The sequence below is a fragment of the Arachis hypogaea genome, chromosome 2 (assembly GCF_003086295.3).
Source record: "Arachis hypogaea cultivar Tifrunner chromosome 2, arahy.Tifrunner.gnm2.J5K5, whole genome shotgun sequence".
NCBI classification, from domain to species: domain Eukaryota; kingdom Viridiplantae; phylum Streptophyta; class Magnoliopsida; order Fabales; family Fabaceae; genus Arachis; species Arachis hypogaea.
The window spans coordinates 19874937-19896432 of NC_092037.1; the positions used below are offsets into that span (position 1 = coordinate 19874937).

Below are 21496 nucleotides of genomic sequence, written 5' to 3' on the forward strand. Positions count from 1 at the left end.
ACAGAGAATTGAAGATTCAGAACATACAGCAGAGGAATTGCACAGAAAAAGCTGGGCGTTCAAAACGCCCAGTGAAGAAGGACAGACTGGCGTTTAAACGCCAGCCAGGGTACTTGGTTGGGCGTTAAACGCCAGAATGTGCACCATTCTGGGCGTTTAACGCCAGGATGGCACAAGGGGGAAGATTCTGTTTTTCAATGCAAATTTTTTTCAGTTTTCAAAATCTTTTCAAAATCAAATCTTTTTCAAATCAATTTTTCAATCAAATCTTTTTCAAAATCAATTTCTTTCTTTTTTTAAAAATACTTGCTACCAATTAATGATTTGATTCAACATGTCAAGTATGTTGCCTTTTCTGTTGAGAAAGGTTTAATGTTTGAATCATATCTTTTCTTGTTAGTCAAGTTTCTAATTTTCAAAATCAAATCTTTTTAAAATGTTTTTCAAATCATATTTTCTCAATCACATTTTTTAAAAACCAATCATATCTTCTTAACCACATCTTTTTCAAAATAGTTTTCAATCAAATCTTTTTGATTTCTAATTTCAAAATCTTTTTCAAAAATCACTTTATTTCTTTCCCACTTTCTTTTTCGAAAATTAAGTAATGTTTTTCAAAAATGTTTTCAAAATTTTTACTTAATTTTCGAAAATCACTTCCCTTCTTCTCACATCCTTCTATTTATGGACTAACACTATTCCTTAATGCAAAATTCGAACTCCATCTCCTTTGATAAGTTCGAATTTTCTACTTCTGTCTTCTACTCTTCTTTTCCTCTGACACTTCAAGGAATCTCTATACTGTGACATAGAGGATTCCACACTTTCTTGTTCCCTTCTCTTTCATATGAGCAGGAGCAAAGACAAAGGCATTCTTGTTGAGGCTGATCCTGAACCTGAAAGGACCTTGAAGAGAAAGCTAAGAGAAGCCAAAGTACAACTCTCTTTAGAGCACCTAACCGAATTCTTCAAAGAAGAAGAACACATGGCAGCCGAAAACAACAACAATGCCAACAATGCAAGGAAGGTGCTGGGTGACTTTACTGCACCTACTCCCAACTTCTATGGGAGAAGCATCTCTATCCCTGCCATTAGAGCAAACAACTTTGAGCTTAAGCCTCAATTAGTTTCTCTAATGCAACAGAATTGCAAGTTCCATGGACTTCCATTGGAAGATCCTCATCAGTTTTTAGCTGAATTCTTGCAAATCTGTGACACTGTTAAGACTAATGGGGTTGACCCTGAGGTCTACAGACTTATGCTATTCCCTTTTGCTGTAAGAGACAGAGCTAGAACATGGTTGGACTCTCAACCTAAAGAAAGCCTGGACTCTTGGGAAAAGCTAGTCAATGCCTTTTTGGCAAAGTTCTTTCCACCTCAAAAATTGAGTAAGCTTAGAGTGGAAGTCCAAACCTTCAGACAGAAGGAAGGAGAATCCCTCTATGAAGCTTGGGAAAGATACAAACAATTAATCAGAAAGTGTCCTTCTGACATGCTTTCTGAATGGAGCATCATAGGTATTTTCTATGATGGTCTCTCTGAACTGTCCAAGATGTCTTTGGATAGCTCTGCTGGAGGCTCTCTTCATTTGAAGAAGACGCCTGCAGAAGCTCAAGAACTGATTGAAATGGTTGCAAATAACCAATTTATGTACACTTCTGAAAGAAATCCTGTGAACAATGGGACTAGTCAGAAGAAAGGAATTCTTGAGATTGACACTCTGAATGCCATATTGGCTCAGAACAAAATATTGACTCAACAAGTCAATATGATTTCTCAAAGTCTGTCTGGAATGCAAAATGCACCAAGCAGTACTAAGGAAGCTTCATCTGAGGAAGAAGCTTATGATCCTGAGAACCCTTCAACAGAAGAGGTGAATTACATGGGAGAACCCTATGGAAACACCTATAACCCTTCATGGAGGAATCATCCAAATCTTTCATGGAAGGATCAACAGAGACCTCAACAACGTTTCAATAACAATAATGGTGGAAGAAACAGGTTTAGCAACAGCAAACCTTTTCCATCATCTTCTCAGCAACAGACAGAGAGCTCTAAGCAGAATACCTCTGACTTAGCAACCATGGTCTCTGATCTAATCAAAACCACTCAAAGTTTCATGGATGAAACTAGGTCCTCCATTAGGAATTTGGAAGGACAAGTGGGTCAGCTGAGCAAGAAAATTACTAAACTCCCTCCAAGTACTCTCCCAAGCAATACTGAAGAAAATCCAAAAGGAGAGTGCAAGGCCATCAACATGGCCGAATTTTGGGAGGAAGAAGAGGCAGTGAACGCCACTGAGGAAGACCTCACTGGACATCCACTGGCCTCCAATGAGTTCCCCAATGAGGAACCATGGGAATCCGAGGCTCAAAATGAGACCATAGAGATTCCATTGGACCTACTTCTGCCATTCATGAGCTCTGATGAGTATTCTTCCTCTGAAGAGGATGAGTATGTCACTGAAGAGCAAGTTGCTAAATACCTTGGAGCAATCATGAAGCTGAATGACAAGTTATTTGGAAATGAGACTTGGGAGGATGAATCCCCTTTGCTCACCAAAGAACTGAATGACTTGTCTAGGCAGAAACTGCCTCAAAAGAGGCAGGATCCTGGGAAGTTTTCTATACCTTGTACCATAGGCACCATGACCTTCAAGAAGGCCTTGTGTGACTTAGGGTCAAGTGTAAACCTCATGCCCCTCTCTGTAATGGAGAAATTAGGGATCTTTGAGGTGCAAGCTGCAAAAATATCACTAGAGATGGCAGACAACTCAAGAAAACAAGCCTATGGACTTGTAGAGGATGTTCTGGTAAAGGTTGAAGACCATTACATCCCTACTGATTTCATAGTCCTAGAGACTGGGAAGTGCATGGATGAATCCATCATCCTTGGCAGACCCTTCCTAGCCACAGCAAAGGCTGTGATTGATGTTGATAGAGGAGAGTTGATCATTCAAGTGAATGAAGAATCCTTGGTGTTTAAGGCCTAAGGATATCCCTCTATCACCATGGAGAAGAGGCATGAAGAGCTTCTCTCAAAACAGAGCCAAACAGAGCCCCCACAGTCAAACTCTAAGTTTGGTGTTGGGAGGCCACAACCAAACTCTACGTTTGGTGTTGGGAGGTTCCAACACGGTTCTGAGTATCTGTGAGGCTCCATGAGAGTCCTCTGTCAAGCTAATGACAATAAAGAAGCGCTTGTTGGGAGGCAACCCAATGTTTTATAATTAATTATTTTCTTTTGTTATTTTATCTTTTTTGTAGGTTGATGATCATAAGAAGTCACAAAATCCATGAAAAAAGCAAAAACAGAATGAAAAACAGGAAGAAAAATAGCACACCCTGGAGGACGCACCTACTGGCGTTTAAACGCCAGTGAGGTTAGCTGTTGGGCGTTTAACGCCCAGTCTGGCACCATTCTGGGCGTTTAACGCCAGAAAGGGGCACCAGACTGGCGTTAAACGCCAGAAAGGGGCAAGAAGCTGGCGTTAAATGCCAGAAATGGGCACCAGCCCGGCGTTTAACGCCAGAAATGGCACAAAATGTGATTTTGCATGCCATTTGGTGCAGGGATGACTTTTCCTTGACACCTCAGGATCTGTAGACCCCACATGATCCCCACCTACCCTACCACTCTCTCTCTTCTTCACCAATCACCTCAACATCTCTTCCCCAAAAAAACCCCTCACCTATCAAATCCCATCTTTCTCTTCACCACTCACATCCATCCTTCATAAACCCCCACCTACCTCACCATTCAAATTCAAACCACTTTCCCACCCAAACCCACCCTCAAATGGCCGAACATCCCTCTCCCCCTCTCCTATATAAACCCTCCTTCACTCCTCCATTTTCACACACCTTAAACACCATCTCTCTCCCCTTTGGCCAAAATACAAAGCCATTCCCTTTCTCCTCATTTCTTCTTCTTCTACTCTCTTCTTTCTTCTTTTGCTCGAGGACGAGCAAACATTTTAAGTTTGGTGTGGTAAAAGCATTGCTTTTTGTTTTTCCATAACCATTTATGGCATCCAAGGCCGGAGAAACCTCTAGAAAGAGGAAAGGGAAGGCAAAAGCTTCCACCTCCGAGTCATGGGAGATGGAAAGGTTCATCTCAAGGGTGCATCAAGACCACTTCTATGAAGTTGTGGCCTTGAAGAAGGTGATCCCCGAGGTCCCTTTTTCACTCAAAAAGGGTGAATATCCGGAGATCCGACATGAGATCCGAAGAAGAGGTTGGGAAGCTCTTACCAACCCCATTCAACAAGTCGGAATCTTGATGGTTCAAGAGTTCTATGCCAATGCATGGATCACCAAGAACCATGACCAAAGTGTGAACCCGAATCCAAAGAATTATCTTACTATGGTTCGGGGGAAATACTTGGATTTTAGTCTGGAAAGTGTGAGGGTGGCGTTCAACTTGCCTATGATGCAAGGAGATGAACATCCTTACACTAGAAGGGTCAACTTTGATCAAAGGTTGGACCAAGTCCTCACAGTCATATGTGAAGAGGGCGCCCAATGGAAGAGAGATTCAAGAGGAAAGCCAGTTCAATTAAGAAGGCATGACCTCAAGCCCGTGGCTAGAGGATGGTTAGAGTTTATACAACGCTCAATCATTCCCACTAGCAACCGGTCCGAAGTTACCATAGACCGGGCTATCATGATCCATAGCATCATGATTGGAGAAGAAATAGAGGTTCATGAGGTTATAGCCCAAGAACTCTATAAGGTGGCGGACAAGTCCTCTACCTTGGCAAGGTTAGCCTTTCCTTATCTCATTTGTCACCTCTGTTATTCGGTTGGAGTTGACATAGAGGGAGACACCCCCCATTGATGAGGACAAGCCCATCACTAAGAAGAGGATGGAGCACACAAGAGATCCCACTCATCATGAGATCCCTGAGACTCCTCAAGGGATGCACTTTCCTCCACAAAACTATTGGGAGCAATTAAACACCTCCCTAGGAGAGTTGAGTTCCAACATGGGACAACTAAGGGTGGAGCATCAAGAACACTCCATCATCCTTCATGAAATCAGAGAAGACCAAAGAATCATGAGGGAGGAGCAACAAAGACAAGGAAGAGATATTGAGGAGCTCAAGCACTCCATAGAATCTTCAAGAGGAAGAAAGAGCCGCCATCACTAAGGTGGACCCGTTCTTTGATTTCCTTGTTCTTTGTTCTTCTGTTTTTCGAATTTTATGCTTATGTTTATCTATGCTTGTGTCTTGTGATCATTAATGTCTTAGTGTCTATGCCTTAAAGTTATGAATGTCCTATGAATCCATCACCTTTCTTGAATAAAAACGTGCTTAATTGAAAAAGGGAGAATTGCATGAATTTTGAATTTTATAACAGTTTATTTATTTTGATGTGGTGGCAATATTTTTGTCCTCTGAATGTATGCTTAAACAGTGCATATGTATCTTGAATTTGTGGTTCATGAATGTTGGCTCTTGAAAGAATGATGAAAAAGGAGACATGTTACTGAGGATCTGAAAAATCATAAAAATGATTCTTGAAGCAAGAAAAAGCATTTCTATTCAAAAAAAAAAAAACGAAAAAAAAGAGAGAAAAAGAAAACGAAAAAAATAGAGAAATAAGAGTTGTCATTCAAGGCAAATAAGAGTGTGCTTAAGAACCCTGGACACCTCTAATTGGGGACTTTAGCAAAGCTGAGTCACAATCTGAAAAGGTTCACCCAATTATGTGTCTGTGGCATGTATGTATCCGGTGGTAATACTGGAAGACAGAGTGCTTTGGGCCACAGCCAAGACTCAATAAGTAGCTTTGTTCAAGAATCATCATACTTTACTAGGAGAATCATTAACACTATCTGGATTCTAAGTTCCTACAGAAGCCAATCATTCTGAATTTCAAAGGATAGAGTGAGATGCCAAAACTATTCAGAGGCAAAAAGCTAAAAGCCCCGCTCATCTAATTAATACTGATCTTCACAGATGCTTTTTGGGATTCATTGCATATTCTCTTCTTTTTATCTTATTTGATTTTCAGTTGCTTGAGGACAAGCAACAATTTAAGTTTGGTGTTGTGATGAGCGGATAATTTATACACTTTTTGGCATTGTTTTTAGTATGTTTTTGGTATGATATAGTTAGTTTTTAGTATATTTTTATTAGTTCTTAGTTAAAATTCACTTTTCTGGACTTTACTATGAGTTTGTGTGTTTTTCTGTGATTTCAGGTATTTTCTGGCTGAAATTGAGGGACCTGAGCAAAAATCTGATTCAGAGACCAAAAAGGACTGCAGATGCTGTTGGATTCTGACCTCCCTGCATTCGAAGTAGATTTTCTGGAGCTACAGAAACCCAATTGGCGCGCTCTCAACGGCGTTGGAAAGTAGACATCCTGGGCTTTCCAGCAATATATGATAGTCCATACTTTGCCCAAGATTTGATGGCCCAAACCGGCGTTCAAAGTCACCCTCAGGAATCCCAGCGTTAAACGCTGGAACTGGCACCCAAATGGGAGTTAAACGCCCAAACTGGCACTAAAGCTGGCGTTTAACTCCAAGAAGAGTCTCTACACGAAAAATGCTTCATTGCTCAGCCCAAGCACACACCAAGTGGGCCCGGAAGTGGATTTTTATGTCTTTTACTCATCTCTGTACACCCTAGGCTACTAGTTTTCTATAAGTAGGACCTTTTACTATTGTATTTTCATCTTTGGACATCTAGTTCTTAGATCATATCGTGGGGTAGCTATCTTCATTTTATGCTATCTTAGATCATTGGGAGGCTGGCCATTCGGCCATGCCTAGACCTCATGCTTATGTATTTTTCAACGGTGGAGCTTCTACACACCATAGATTAAGGTGTGGAGCTCTGCTGTACCTCGAGTATTAATGCAATTACTATTGTTCTTCCATTCAATTCCGCTTGTTCTTGTTCTAAGATATCACTTGTTCTTCAACTTGATGAATGTGATGATCCGTGACACTCATCATCATTCTCACCCATGAACAAGGTGACTGACAACCACTTCTGTTCTACAAGCAACCAAGGCTCTAGTGAATATCTCTTGGATTCCTGATTACACGATGCATGGTTGATCGCCTGACAACCGAGTGCTCGCCTGACAAACGAGCCAACCATTCCGTGAGATCAGAGTCTTCGTGGTATAGGCAAGAACTGATGGCGGCATTCAAGAGAATCCGGAAGGTCTAACCTTGTCTGTGGTATTCTGAGTAGGATTCAATGATTGAATGACTGTGACGTGCTTCAAACTCCTAGCGGGCGGGGCGTTAGTGACAGACGCAAAAGAATCGATGGATTCTATTCCGGCCTGACCGAGAACCGACAGCTGAATTCCGCTATGCTGTGACAGAGCATATGCAATCGCTTTCACTGAGAGGATGGGAGGTAGCCATTGACAACGGTGAAACCCTACACAAGCTTGCCATGGAAAGGAATAAGAAGGATTGGATGAAGACAGCAGGAAAGCAGAGAGACGGAAGGGAAGGCATCTTCATGCGCTTATCTGAAGTTCCTACCAATGAATTACATAAGTATCTCTATCTTTACCTTTTTGTTATTTTCGTTCATCACCATTACCATTTGAGTTTGCCTGACTAAGATTTACAAGATGACCATAGCTTGCTTCAATACTAACAATCTCCGTGGGATCGACCCTTACTCGCGTAAGGTTTATTACTTGGACGACCCAGTGCACTTGCTGGTTAGTTGTGCGAAGTTGTGTAATGCCATGGTATTGAGCTACCAAGTCTTTGGGGTTCATGACCGGGGATTATGAGAGTTGTGAAAAAGTATTTGTTCACAATTTCGCGCACCACCTGCCCTCCACAAGGGCAGGGCAGCCTCCTGGAAGCAATTGTTCTTGGGCTGAAAAATTGGTTTAAAAATCCAATTTAATTCATTTCTTCACCAACTCAAAAGCCCATCCAAATTCCAAAATCCAAGAATAGGAAGTGTATAAATAGGAGATAGTTTGATGTAATTAGGACCTTTTCCTTTACTTTTGAACTTTGATCTTTCTTTTGAGCTTTGAATCTTTTCTTTTATTTTTGAACTTTTGAACTTTCTCTTGGGGACTTCACTAAATTTCAAAGAATTGGGGAGGAGAATTGATCTCTCTTCTTCCTCGTTCTTGCTTGAGCGTTTTTACTTTTCTTGTTTGAGTTTTGGGTGTGAAGAATTGAGGAAATTCTGTCTCAATCTCCATTCAAAATCCCTTTAATTCCTCTTCTGCATAATTGATTTTAATTACAATTCCTTTACTGCTTCTTCTTCAATTTCTTGTTAATTGCTTTGTGAACTTGGATCTGGGAAGGCAATTGAGATCTAGACTTTGCTATCTAGTCTCTTGAGTCCTGAGATCCCATTCTCCTTTTTGGTTCTTCTGTGAACCTCTGCTGTAAGTTAATATCCATTTCTGTTTGGATCCTAGTTATTTCTAATTCAACTTCTACTTTATTAATTGTTGCAATTTAATTTCCTTTGCTGAAATTCTGAATTCCCAATCCTCAAATCCCTTCTTCCATTCAAGCAATTTATATTTCTTGCACTTTAAGTTACCGCAATTTACATTTCTTGCACTTTAAGTTTCAGTCATTTAATTTCTTGTTCTTTAAGATTCAGCATCTTTTACTTTCCTACTCTTTAATTTACTGCAATTCTCCCCTCTCCCTTCACATTCTAAGTAATTTAGCTTCTGTTAATGTTAAACCACTCATCCAATACTTGATTCGCTTTACTAAATCAACCACTAAACTAAAATTGCTCAATCCTTCAATCCCTGTGGGATCGACCTCACTCCCGTAAGTTTTATTACTTGATGCGACCCGGTACACTTGCCGGTGAGTTTTGTGTTGGATCATTTTCCACACATCAGTCACTAACACCCCACAATCGCAAGTTTGAAGCTCGTCACAGTCATTCAATCCCTGAATCCTAATCAGAATACCACAGACAAGGTTTAGACCTTCCGGATTCTCAAGAATGGCTGTCAGTAGATTCTAGCTTATACCACGAAGATTCTGATTAGGGAATCTAAGAGATACACACTCAATCGAAGGTAAAACGGAGGTGGTTGTCAGGCACACGTTCATAGGTGAGAATGATGATGAGTGTCACGGATCATCATATTCATCAGGTTGAAGAACAAGTTGTATCTTAGAATAGAAGCAAGCGTGATTGAATGAAAAACAGTAGTAATTGCATTAATCCATCAAGACACAGCAGAGCTCTTCACCCCCAACCATGGGGTTTAGAGACTCATTCCGTAGAAGATACAATGTGAAACGTGTAATGTGTCATGAGGTACAGATACAATAGCAAAAAGTCTTATTTATAATGAACAAGTGACCCAGGGTTTACACGAATGAGTAAATGATGTAAAAATTCACTTCCGGGGTCCACTTGGTGTGTGCTTGGGCTGAGCATTGAAGCTTTCATGTGTAGAGACTTTTTCTGGAGTTAAACGCCAGCTTTTGTGCCAGTTTGGGCATTTAACTCCAACTTTTGTGCTAGTTCCGGCGTTAAACGCGGGGAATTCTGAAGCTGATTTGGAACGCCGGTTTGGACCATCAATTCTTGGGAAAAGTATGGACTATTATATATTTCTGGAAAGCCCAGGATGTCTACTTTCCAAAGAAATTAAGAGCGCGCCAATTGAGCTTCTGTAGCTCCAGAAAATTCACTTCGAGTGCAGGGAGGTCAGAATCCAACAGCATCTGTAGTCCTTTTTCAGCCTCTGAATCAGATTTTTGCTCAGGTCCCTCTGTAATACCCGGTCTAACCAAAATTAATTAAATAATGAGTTAAGTAGGAGCGAATATGGTTGGAAGATTTGGCAATTAGAATTTGATGATTTAAATATGATATTTGGATTCAGTGAATTTTTCCGAGTCGGAAGACATAGTTTTCTGCGTAAAAGCGCGCAGTGAAATTTTGACCGGCAGTACCGGCTGAGACCTGTCAGGTACTGCAGCTGAGAAAATTGATTATGAGCAAATAATATTAAGAAATGAGGAATTATGATTAGGGGAGGTAGAAATATTTGAAGTGCGATTTAGAGCGCTAATCTTAAAGGTTTTGGTCCAAAATTGGACCAACGGACAAAAATAAGTGAACTGGGCCTAAGTGGGCCCAAGACCCAACATATATAAACATTAGTTATGAGTATTTCAGCTCATTTTTACCCTAAAAGAGGGGTTGGGGCGCTGAAATAGTGAAGAGAGGAGAGAAGAGAGAAAACCTAACTCTCTTTGATCTTCAAATCACCATAACTTGAGCTACGGAGCTCCGATTGACGAGCCGTTTGCGGCCACGCGTCGCTCTTCTCATCCTCTACAATTCTATCTACGTTTTGTGGTGAGTATTCCATTCATCTCTGCCTAGTTTTCGAAATTCCCCTCTGTTACACGTTTTTGGGTAGTTAGTGTTGAAATCTTATGATTTTGGGTGTTTAGGGATACTCCAACATGGATTCCAAGTGGGTTCTATCCCTACTTCATATGGGCTGAGGTAAGAAGTGCTCAAACCCTTGTGATTTGTGATTTTTATGAGCCCTAGGTTGATGTATGTATGTGATATTGGTTATGTTAGTGTATTTGATGATCTTGGTGCACAATTGGGAGATTGGTGTTGCTTGAGGAGCCTTGGTGAGGCTTGGGACTAAGGTTGGTGGAGACTTCTAAAGAAGAGGCTCAATTGATTTGGCTACAAGAGGTACGGTTTAAATTTCATTTAAGTACCGTGTGGTGTGATGAGAATTCCTAGGCTAGATGCCCCTAGGATTAAGTTTGGATTGTGTAAATGGTTGGTGCTAATATGCATAGTTGGTATGTAATGTGAATTAATGATTGGGTTGAGAATTGTGTGGCCTTGTATGCTTGGTGTATTGAAAATTTGATGTTTTGGGCAATGAGTATTGATTTATGATTTATGCATTTAAATTGTGAAATTGGGCCGGAGGCCGTATATTTTGGGCCGGAGGCCGGAAAGAGGTAAGGAAGGTAAGTTGATGTGTGCATTGTATGATAACACAAGTGATTGGATGAATTTCATATAATGAATATATGAATGATTGGGTTGGTTATTGAATAATGAGGTTTGAGGAATTGAAGTGTGAAAATTGGTAAATTTTGGGTGAAATAGTATAGATGAGGTATGTTTGATTTTGGTTGAGATATATTATGTGGTCATATATGTGAGTATGATTATTGATGCCTTGATGGTATGATAATGCATGAGAGATATGTATGTTGTGATATATGCTTGAGAAATGATTAAGGTTGATTTGGGGGTGAAACCACGTGATAGTGATTATGATATTGATTATGTATAATGATGGTTGATTGGAGATAGTATTGTTGGAAATTGAGATGAGGAAGGATGTAAGACATGTTGATATGTTTGTAATTTAGCCATTTACTTGGAATGGGTAAAGATGGTTATATGATGGTTTTGTGATTCGTGGTAAAGTGTTAATGTATGAGTTGAGGAGGCTTGATGTTGATTTTGGGTATATTTTGATTGGTTTCAAAAAGGGTTGAAATTGGCATGTTTTGGTTGATTTTGAAAAGAGTTGAAAATGGCTTGTTTTGAAAATGGCACTTTGTGGTTTTATATGAAAACATGGTTTTTGGGCATACTTTGACGGGACATAACTTGGACTACGGATCTTTGTTTTGTGCCAAATCTGTTTAGAAATGAAATTGGATCCGGGATGTCCATGCCGTTCGAAGAACGGGTGAAAAACGATTTAAAATGAGGAAGTTATGTCCGTCGGAAGATTGGGGGTTGAATCTGTGAATTCTGCAGTTTTTAACTTAGAAAATTTTTAGCAGAATAACCCCTTGCGCGTGGGCGCACTTGGCGCGTACGCGCCGATCTTCCAGAAAGTGCCATCCACGCGTGCGCGTGATGTGCGCGGGAGCACCGATAGTGCTGCACCCGATGCCCAGCCATTTTCCAGAGAGTTGTGCCAAAACTGTGCCAGCTTTGTGCCTGGGGCACGAGAGTATCCACGCGTACGCGTGGTTGATGCGTGCGCGTCGATTTGGCAGATTTTTAATCCACGCGTTAGCGTGCATGACGCTTGCGCGTCGATGAGTTTTTAAGGCCATCCACGCGTGCGCGTGGAGTACGCGTACGCGTGGCATTGTCTTCATGCCAAAGTTGATATTTGAGTTTTAGAAGCCAAATCTCATACTTCTAAGCCTCCGATCTCACCACTTATATCTTAAATCATTATGATATGCCTAGCTATTAGAAAAGGGCTAGCGATGCTACGATTTTAACAAATTGCACGATCGGCAAAAATTCCTTCCGGCAAGTGCACCGGTTATCGTCAAGTAAAAACTCACAATAGAGTGAGGTCGAATCCCACAAGGATTGGTTGAGTGAGCAATTCGAATTAGAAGTGTGTTCTAGTTGAGCGGAATCAAAATTTAGATGAGAATTGCGGAATGTTAAATTGCATGAATTAAAGAGCGAGAAGCTAAATTGCTGAAATTAAAAAGGGATCGGGGTGATTGCATGAATTTAATTGCAGGATGTAAAGAGAAAGTGGTAGATCAGAAATGGGGAATTCATTGGGTTTCAGGAGATATTGAGATCTCTGAATCAAAACATTCTTATCCCTTCCTCAACCAATGCATTCATTGAATTTTGCTTGGCAATCTTATATGATTGGATCCCAATCCCTTGGCTCACCAATTCTCTCTAAAAACAAACAAATTCCCAATCCCTTGGTTTAAATGTTCATAAGAAGAGATGATGCTCGATCACTGATTATACCACACAGTTTCATGAACCACAATTTGGTAGGATTACATGTCACAATATCCATCCAAACCCCAATCCAATTCACTGTGAGAAAGCTTCTCTAGCATGAATCCTCCATTCCTTTCCCAAGGTTCCGAAGGATTCCAATTATGGATAGTTTCTTTCCCAAGACAACTAACCAATGGAATTAGATCGAGAAGCTTTCTAACAAAATTCAAGAGAAAAGATTGAAGAAGAAGATAAAAACTATTATTGATTCATTGAATTACAATAGAGCTCCCTAACCCAATGAGAGGGGGTTTAGTGAGTCATAGCTCTGAATTCAATTACAAAAAGTATGAAAACTAGAAAAATGATCCAAAGTCCAAAACCATCCCTACTAACTTAAACTCTATCCTATTTATACACTTTCTAAATTGAGCTTCTGTTGTGTTTCTTGGGCTTTGAGGCCTTTCCCTGATTTCCTTTTGCTTTGGGTTTATGATCCATAATCCTGATGAGGCTGCTGATCCAATTCTGTAACATTCATTGAGCCAACTTAGTGATAATCAAGTAATGACACATGACTCAACAAATTTAAATTCCAGACTCATCAATTCTTCAGGCCCAATCCCATAAACCATGATATTCAATTGGGTTTCATACCAGAGTACGTTTAAGTTAATGTTTGTGCTCAAATGCTAACTTAAACTGCAATATCTTTGGCCCAGAAACCTTTTCAAATAGTGGCGTTTAAGTTGCAGTTTAAGCTTCAGTTTAAGGTTAAACTGAAGCTTAAACGTGGAAATGGAAGAAGGCAACCCTAGAGGGTAAAGTAATCGAACACGTTTAAGCTTCAGTTTAAGGTTAAACTGAAGCTTAAATGTGGAAATGGAAGAAAGCAACTACGGAGTGTGGAATGGTCGAACACGTTTAAGCTTCAGTTTAAGATTAAACTGAAGCTTAAACGTGGAAATGAAAAAGCAACCCTGGAGGAAAAAAAATAGTCGAACACGTTTAAGCTTCAGTTTAAGGTTAAACTGAAGCTTAAACGTGGAAATGAGAAAGCAACCCTGGAGGAGAAAAAATAGTCGAACACGTTTAAGCTCCAGTTTAAGGTTAAACTGGAGCTTAAACGTGGGAATGCTCCCTGGTGCATTTCTCATTTCTGGCGTTTAAGCTCCAGTTTAAGGTTAAACTGGAGCTTAAACGTGGGAATGCTCCCTGGTGCATTTCTCATTTCTGGCGTTTAACTTCCAGTTTAAGGTTAAACTGGAGGTTAAACGCCAGTTTCAGCTTTTCTCAGCTTTCATGATTTTGGCGTTTAAGCTCCAGTTTAAGCTTAAACTGGAGCTTAAACGCCAGTTCCCAGCATTATATGGCTTGGCAGTTTAAGTTCCAGTTTAAGCTTAAACTGGAACTTAAACTCCACATGTGGTATTCAAGCTTCCTTTATTGATTTTGTTGCTTCCTTGTCTAGCCTCTTCTTCCCTGAAATCATCCAACCAACTGCATCAAAGTCTTGCAAAATTTCATGAGAAATCTTCCATTCATAGCATTCAAGTAATATAACTAAAAACTCATGGAATTTGCATAAAAATCATACTGTTTGGATGGTTCATTGCTTTGTTATTCATTTAACCATTCTTGGTTACTTTAAGCTCAAGAAAATGCATAAAACAACTAAAACTAACAGAAAATTGCTAGTGAAACTAGCCCCAAGATGCCTTGGCATCACAACACCAAACTTAATACTTGCTTGTCCCTAAGCAAGTCCTGAGTTATTTGAGAAGAAAGTATGAAACAGAAAGCAATTACATTGGCTATATTAGTAAGCACTTGAAGTTCATCAGAAGGGTTTTATGCAGAAAGTTGCAGCATCACTTTTTCATTCTTATCAGGTAAGATTATCACTTTTTCATTGCATCCATCAAACACTGCTATGGCCTCTTGTTATTCTTATGTCCTTGGAACTTTTCCCTTCTTTGTTTTTCTTTTTTTTTTCTTAGAGCTCCTTTGCTCCTTGTTTGCTCAGTGTCATGTGTTGCATAAGCCTTTGGCATTTTCTTTTTTTCTTATCAGTGCACTACACATATCCACTACAGGCATTTTAGTTCACATTTCTTCTTGAGACATTGGTGCCCAGCACCTTTTTGTGTGACTAAATGTTTTGTATTTAGGTTGCTCTTGATAATGGACTTTTGGTTGATAATCCCGGGTTAGTTAACCCAAGTTACCAAGTGTTGAAACACTCCTCAGAACCTATTCATCCAAGCATATCCTTAATACATAAACACCACAGGCATTTGTCTCAGAAGTTCAAACCATTGGTGCCTAGCTTATTTTCTCAATTTTTTTTTTGCTTTTTGGTTGCCCTTTTTCAGTGGCTTTTTCTTCTTCTTTTTCTTTCTTTTTCATGGCCAAAGACATTTATTCATCAAGATCCATATACAGTATTCAAACTTCTACACACAAATGATAATTCTACACTCAATTTCCAGTGATCTGACTAAACAATCAAGCATGCATACCACCACTTAATTCTACTTGATTTGTCACTAATTGAGCCAAGTTACTTTTGTTCAAACTTTTATTTTATTTTTGGAAACAGAACAAGCATGGCAAGCATTTGTTTAAGAAGGTGAAGTTATATCCAAACATCTAGGCATTCACTTTATTCAAAGCAGAACAAGCATGCTTTTGTTTAAACCAGAACAAGCATGCTTTTGTTTGCCTTTTAAAGAATGGTCAAGGAACAACACCACCTTGTGAAATTTCTTGTTTTCTCTTTGTTGCCAGGAAACAATTTAATTTCTCCTTCTTCTCCTAGTTGTTGCTTCATGTTCTTTCTAAGATCCTTGTTTCCTTTCCTGCAAAGAGTGATGAAGTTGCTTGCTTCTCAAGCACTTGAGTGGTTAGCTCAACTATGTATGGGCAAGTGTCTGAGTCTTAAGTTGGTGTGTGAACACCAAACTTAGTCTCCTACTTACTCCTCTGCTCTTTGAATCCTTGAATTCTCCTTGGAATGAAGTTGCTGCTAAGGATTTTAAGCATTTCTGTGATTGCTTAGAATGGTTGTTCCTTTCATATAATTCAAAGGTTGTTGTGTTCAGTTGATCTGTATGGTGGAACACCAAACTTAGAGTCACACATTCCCCTTTGAATTATTGATCCACGAATTCATTGTTTGGTGTGAAACACCAAACTTAATTCTTTGCAATGCACAGAAACTACTTCACCTTTTTATTGAAACAAATAAAAGAAACAGCAAAGGAGTATTACCTCAGGTTGGGTTGCCTCCCAACAAGCGCTTCTTTAACGTCATTAGCTTGACGGTCAGCTTCCTCAGTTGAGGTGATATTTAACCTTGTCCTTCTCCTCCACATCTCCCAAGTAATGTTTGAGTCTTTGACCATTCACAGTGAAGGTTCGTTGTGACTTTTCTTCCATGATTTCTACTTGTCCATATTGGGAGACCTTGGTGACAAGGAATGGTCCAGACCACCTTGATTTTAGCTTCCCTGGAAATAGCTTCAGCCTAGAATTGTAGAGTAATACTTTTTGTCCCTCTTCAAATTTCCTTGGGGCTATGTTGCTGTCATGCTTCTTCTTTGCTCTTTCTTTGTAAATTTTGGCATTCTCATAAGCTTCAGCTCTGAATTCTTCCAACTCTTGAATTTGCAACATCCTTCTTTCTCCAGCAGCTTTGCTGTCCAAGTTCAAGAGTTTCAAGGCCCAGAATGCCTTGTGCTCCAACTCCAGTGGCAAATGGCAAGCTTTTCCATATACTAGTTGGTAAGGAGACATTCCAATTGGTGTTTTGAAAGCTGTCCTATATGCCCAAAGAGCATCATCTAGCTTAATCGACCAGTCCTTCCTTGAAGTTCCCACAGTCTTTTCCAGGATTCTTTTGAGTTTCCTATTAGATATTTCGGCTTGCCCACTTGTCTGTGGATGGTATGGTGTGGCTACCTTGTGTTTGACTCCATATTTTAGAAGCAATGCCTCTAATGGTTTGTTGCAGAAGTGGCTTCCTCCATCACCGATGATTGCTCTTGGAACCCCAAAACGGCAAAAAATGTGTTTTCTGAGGAAGTTCATGACTACCTTATTATCATTGGTTGGAGTTGCTATTGCTTCAACCCATTTGGAGACATAGTCTACTGCCACAAGAATGTAATTATTTGAGTATGAGGTGGGAAAGGGTCCCATGAAATCTATCCCCCATACATCAAACAATTCAAGTTCCAGAATGAATTGTTGTGGCATTTCATTTCTTCTTGGCAGGTTCCCTGCTTTCTGGCATTCATGGCAGTGCTTCACTAGTTTCTTTGCATCTTTGAAGATAGTGGGCCAATAAAAACCACACTGCAACACCTTAGCTGCTGTTCTTTCTCCTGCAAAATGTCCTCCATAAGTGGAGCCATGGCAGTCCCATAAGACTTCCCTTCCTTCTTCCTCTGATATGCATCTTCTGAGTATGCCATCCGAACATTTTTGAACAAGTATGGTTCGTCCCAGATGAAGTATTTGGCATCATTTACCAATTTCTTCCTTTGATGCTTGTTAAATTCCAACGGCAAACTCCCAGTGGCCTTGAAGTTTGCTATGTCTGCAAACCAGGGTGCTTTGTGAATTACCATGAGTTGTTCATCAGGAAAGCACTCATTTATATGTGTGCTTTGTGTGCTTTCTTCTTCACATGGTATCCTTGATAAATGGTCTGCCACCTTGTTCTCTACACCCTTCTTGTCTTTGATTTCAATGTCAAATTCCTGCAACAAAAGAACCCATCTAATAAGTCTTGGTTTGGATTCTTGTTTAGCAAGTAAGTATTTTAAAGCTGAATGATCAGTGAAGACAATGACTTTAGATCTAATGAGATAGGATCTAAATTTGTCAAATGCAAAGACTACTGCCAAGAGTTCTTTTTCAGTGGTTGTGTAATTCCTTTGGTTATCATTCAAGACTTTACTGGCATAATAAATCACATGTACCAAATTGTCTTTCCTTTGTCCTAACACTGCCCCAATAGCAAGGTCTGATGCATCACACATCAGTTCAAAAGGTAAGTTCCAATCAGGTGGGGCAATGATAGGTGCAGAAGAAAGTTTTTACTTCAAAAGTTCATAGGCTAGCATGCAATTTTTATCAAATACAAAGGGTGTATCAGAGACAAGCAAGTTACTCAAAGGTTTGGCTATTTTAGAAAAGTCTCTAATAAACCTTCTGTAAAAGCCAGCGTGTCCCAAAAAACTCCTAACTGCCTTGACATTACTTGGTGGAGGTAGTTTTTCAATGAGTTCCACCTTAGCTCTGTCCACCTCAATGCCTTTATTAGAGATTTTGTGGCCAAGGACTATTCCTTCTGTGACCATGAAATGACACTTTTCCCAGTTTAATACTAGGTTGGTCTCTTGGCATCTTTTAAGCACCAAGGCAAGGTGGTGTAGGCAGCTAGGAAAAGAATCTCCAAACACAGAAAAATCATCCATGAAAACCTCAATAAATTTTTCAATCATGTCCGAAAAGATGGACAGCATGCATCTTTGGAAAGTGGCAGGTGCATTGCACAATCCAAAGGGCATGCGTCTATAAGCAAAAACTCCATATGGACAAACAAATGATGTTTTCTCTTGATCTCTTGGATCAACTACTATCTGATTATAGCCTGAGTATCCATCCAGAAAGCAATAGTAAGCATGTCCTGCAAGCCTTTCAAGCATCTGATCCATGAATGGGAGTGTGAAATGATCTTTTCTGGTGGCTTCATTGAGCTTCCTGTAATCTATGCACATCCTCCACCCAGTGACAGTTCTTGTGGGTATGAGTTCGTTCCTCTCATTTGGCACCACAGTTATGCCACCTTTCTTGGGAACTACATGGATGGGACTAACCCATGGGCTATCAGAAATGGGGTAGATTACCCCTGCCTGCCATAACTTCATGACCTCCTTTTGTACCACTTCTTTCATGACGGGATTCAATCTTCTCTGAGCTTGAATGGAGGGTCTAGCATCCTCTTCTAACAAGATTTTATGCATGCATATGGATGAACTTATCCCCTTCAAATCAGCTAGGGTCCATCCAATGGCATCTTGATGAGTTTGTAGCACCTTGATCAATTCTTCTTCCTGTTCTTGGCTCAGGGCAGAGCTAATGATAACAGGATGGCTCTCATCACTACCCAAGTATGCATACTTGAGATTAGGGGGTAATGCTTTGAGCTCAGGTTTTGGTGCTTCCTTCTCTTCTTTCACTCTCTCTGGCATGCTTGGCATGGTTGTTTCAGCAGCCTTGATGTCACTAATTTCAATATCCTTGGTGAACTCCTCCTCTGCCACTTCCTTTGTTGTTTCCTCAAAGGTTTCGTGTACTGCAATGTCCACTACATCCACCCTCATGCATTCCTTTAGTGATTCTGATGGATAGCTCATTGCCTTGAATACGTTAAACACCAATTTCTCATCCTGTAGTCTAAGAGTGAGTTCACCCTTTTGGACATCTATGATGGCTCCAGCAGTAGCCAGGAAGGGTCTTCCCAGGATTATCGAAGCTTTGGCTTCTTCCTCCATATCTAACACCACAAAATCGGCAGGAAATATAAAATCTCCCACTTTCACCAACAAATCCTCAACTATCCCATGAGGGAATTTAAAAGTTCGATCTGCCAATTGGAGGGCCATTCTTGTTGGTTTGGCTTCCTCAATCTTCATTCTTCTCATCATTGTTAGAGACATCAAATTGATACTGGCCCCTAAGTCACACAAGGCCTTCTCCACCATGACTTCTCCTATTATGCAGGGGATTTGGAAACTGCCTGGATCCTTCAATTTCTGAGGCAATTTGTGTTGAATGATGGCACTGCATTCTTCAGTCAACAACACAGTTTCATCATTTCTCCAGCTTCTCTTCTTGGTCATTAATTCCTTTAAGAATTTTGCATAGAGTGGCATTTGCTCTATTGCCTCAGCAAACGGAATGTTGATTTGAAGCTTCTTGAAAATCTCCAAGAATATGGAGAATTGGCCATCCTTTTCGCTTTTCATCAAACGTTGAGGATATGGTGCCTTGGGTGTATAAGGCTTCAGGACCTCTTTTTCTTTTTCTTTTGTTGCAGATGGTGTAAAAGATTGTCCCTGTTCCTTGTCTCTCACATTTTCTTTTGCTTCATCCTCTGTGGTTTCCTTTGAGATCTCCTTTAGCTTCTTTCCACTTCTGAGGGTTATGGCCTTACATTCTTCCCTTGCAATAGCCTTGGCAGCATGAGAAACGCTTGGCCCAGGGGTTTGCTTAGACAAATACCCAATTTGATTTTCTAGCTTCTGGATGGCAGCTCCTTGGTTTTGCAAGTTAGAATTTACTTCTTCCTTAAAGGCTTTCAATTCGGTTATATCTTGACCCATGGTTGCAAGCATTCCTTCTATCATGTTTAATTGATCTTGAAATTGTTGGTTCGGATTAGGTTGGGCAGGTTGATTATTTTGGCCATGATATGGTGGTTGGGAGTAAATGTTTTGTGTGGCTTGGTATGATCTTTGGTTGGAGTTTTGGTATGTGAAATTGTTATGTTGGTTGGGGTTGTAAGGTTTGTGGTTTTGTGATTGGGTTTGCTGGTTTCCCCACCCAAAGTTTGGGTGGTTTTTCCAGCCTGGGTTGTAAGTGTTGGAATGTGGATCATATGGTTGCCTTTGTTGATTTCCCACATAGTTGGCCTCTTCCCAATCACCTCCTTCAGTGCTTACTTCCTCTTGATCTTGTGTGTGTATTGCAGCCACTTGATTTGTTTTTAATTTCCTGGTGAGCTCTGCTAGTTGCTTGGCAAACACCTTGTTTTGGGCTAGAATTGTATCAACATGGTTCAGCTCCATGACTCCCTTAGTGTTGTGTCTCTCTGAAGCATAGTAGTACTCATTCTCAGCCACTGTCTCAATCACTTCAATGGCTTCTTCCACAGTCTTTTTCCTGTTCAATGAACCTCCTGAAGAATGGTCTACAGCCTTCCTTGATTCATAAGAAAGTCCATCATAGAAAATATGTAATTGCACCCAGTCATGGAACATGTCTGGTGGGCATTTCCTTGTCAAATCCTTGAACCTCTCCCATGCCTCGTAGAGAGTTTCACCATCTTGTTGTCTGAAAGTTTGAACCTCAGATCGAAGCCTATTGACCTTTTGTGGGGGGTAGAAACGTGCCAGAAACTTGCTTTCCACCTCATCCCAGGTTGTTAGGCTCCCCCTTGGGAATGATTCTAGCCACTTAGCTGCCTTGTCCCTAAGTGAAAATGGGAACAAGAGCAGTTTATAGGCATCTTCCTGGACTCCATTGGACTTCACAGTGTCGCAAATTCTCAGGAATTTTGTGAGATGTTGGTTTGGATCTTCATTAGCACTCCCACCAAATGAACAATGATCTTCCACCAGTGATATTAGATGTGGTTTGAGTTCAAAATTGTTGGCCTGAATGGGTGGTTTCTGAATGCTGCTACCACAATTCCCAGAGGTTGGGTTTATGTATGAACCAAGAACCCTCCTCTCGGGGATGGCATTGTTTCCATCAGCTCTCTCATGGTTGTGAACTTCTCTATCCATGTTAAGGTCTAGAGCTTCCTCAAAGTTGTCCTCAGATTCTCCTTCAGATTCTTCTTCTCCCAGTACTCTCTTCCCTCTTGCTTCCCTTCTAAGTTTATGAAGGGTCCTCTCTGGTTCGGTATATGGAGGAGTTGATGTCTTTCCTCTCCTAC

At 40.4% G+C, this 21496-nt stretch overlaps 2 non-coding genes across 2 annotated transcripts; one reads left to right on the forward strand and one right to left on the reverse strand.

Moving 5' to 3' along the window:
- Nucleotides 1-1390: 1390 nt before the first annotated feature.
- On the reverse strand, nucleotides 1391-1498 carry LOC112764642 (small nucleolar RNA R71). The gene has a single exon (XR_003183273.1). It is a non-coding gene; the product is annotated as a small nucleolar RNA R71 (small nucleolar RNA).
- A 19316-nt stretch (nucleotides 1499-20814) lies between these two features.
- LOC112765295 (small nucleolar RNA R71) lies at nucleotides 20815-20918 on the forward strand. The gene has a single exon (XR_003183627.1). It is a non-coding gene; the product is annotated as a small nucleolar RNA R71 (small nucleolar RNA).
- The last annotated feature ends 578 nt before the right edge of the window (nucleotides 20919-21496 follow it).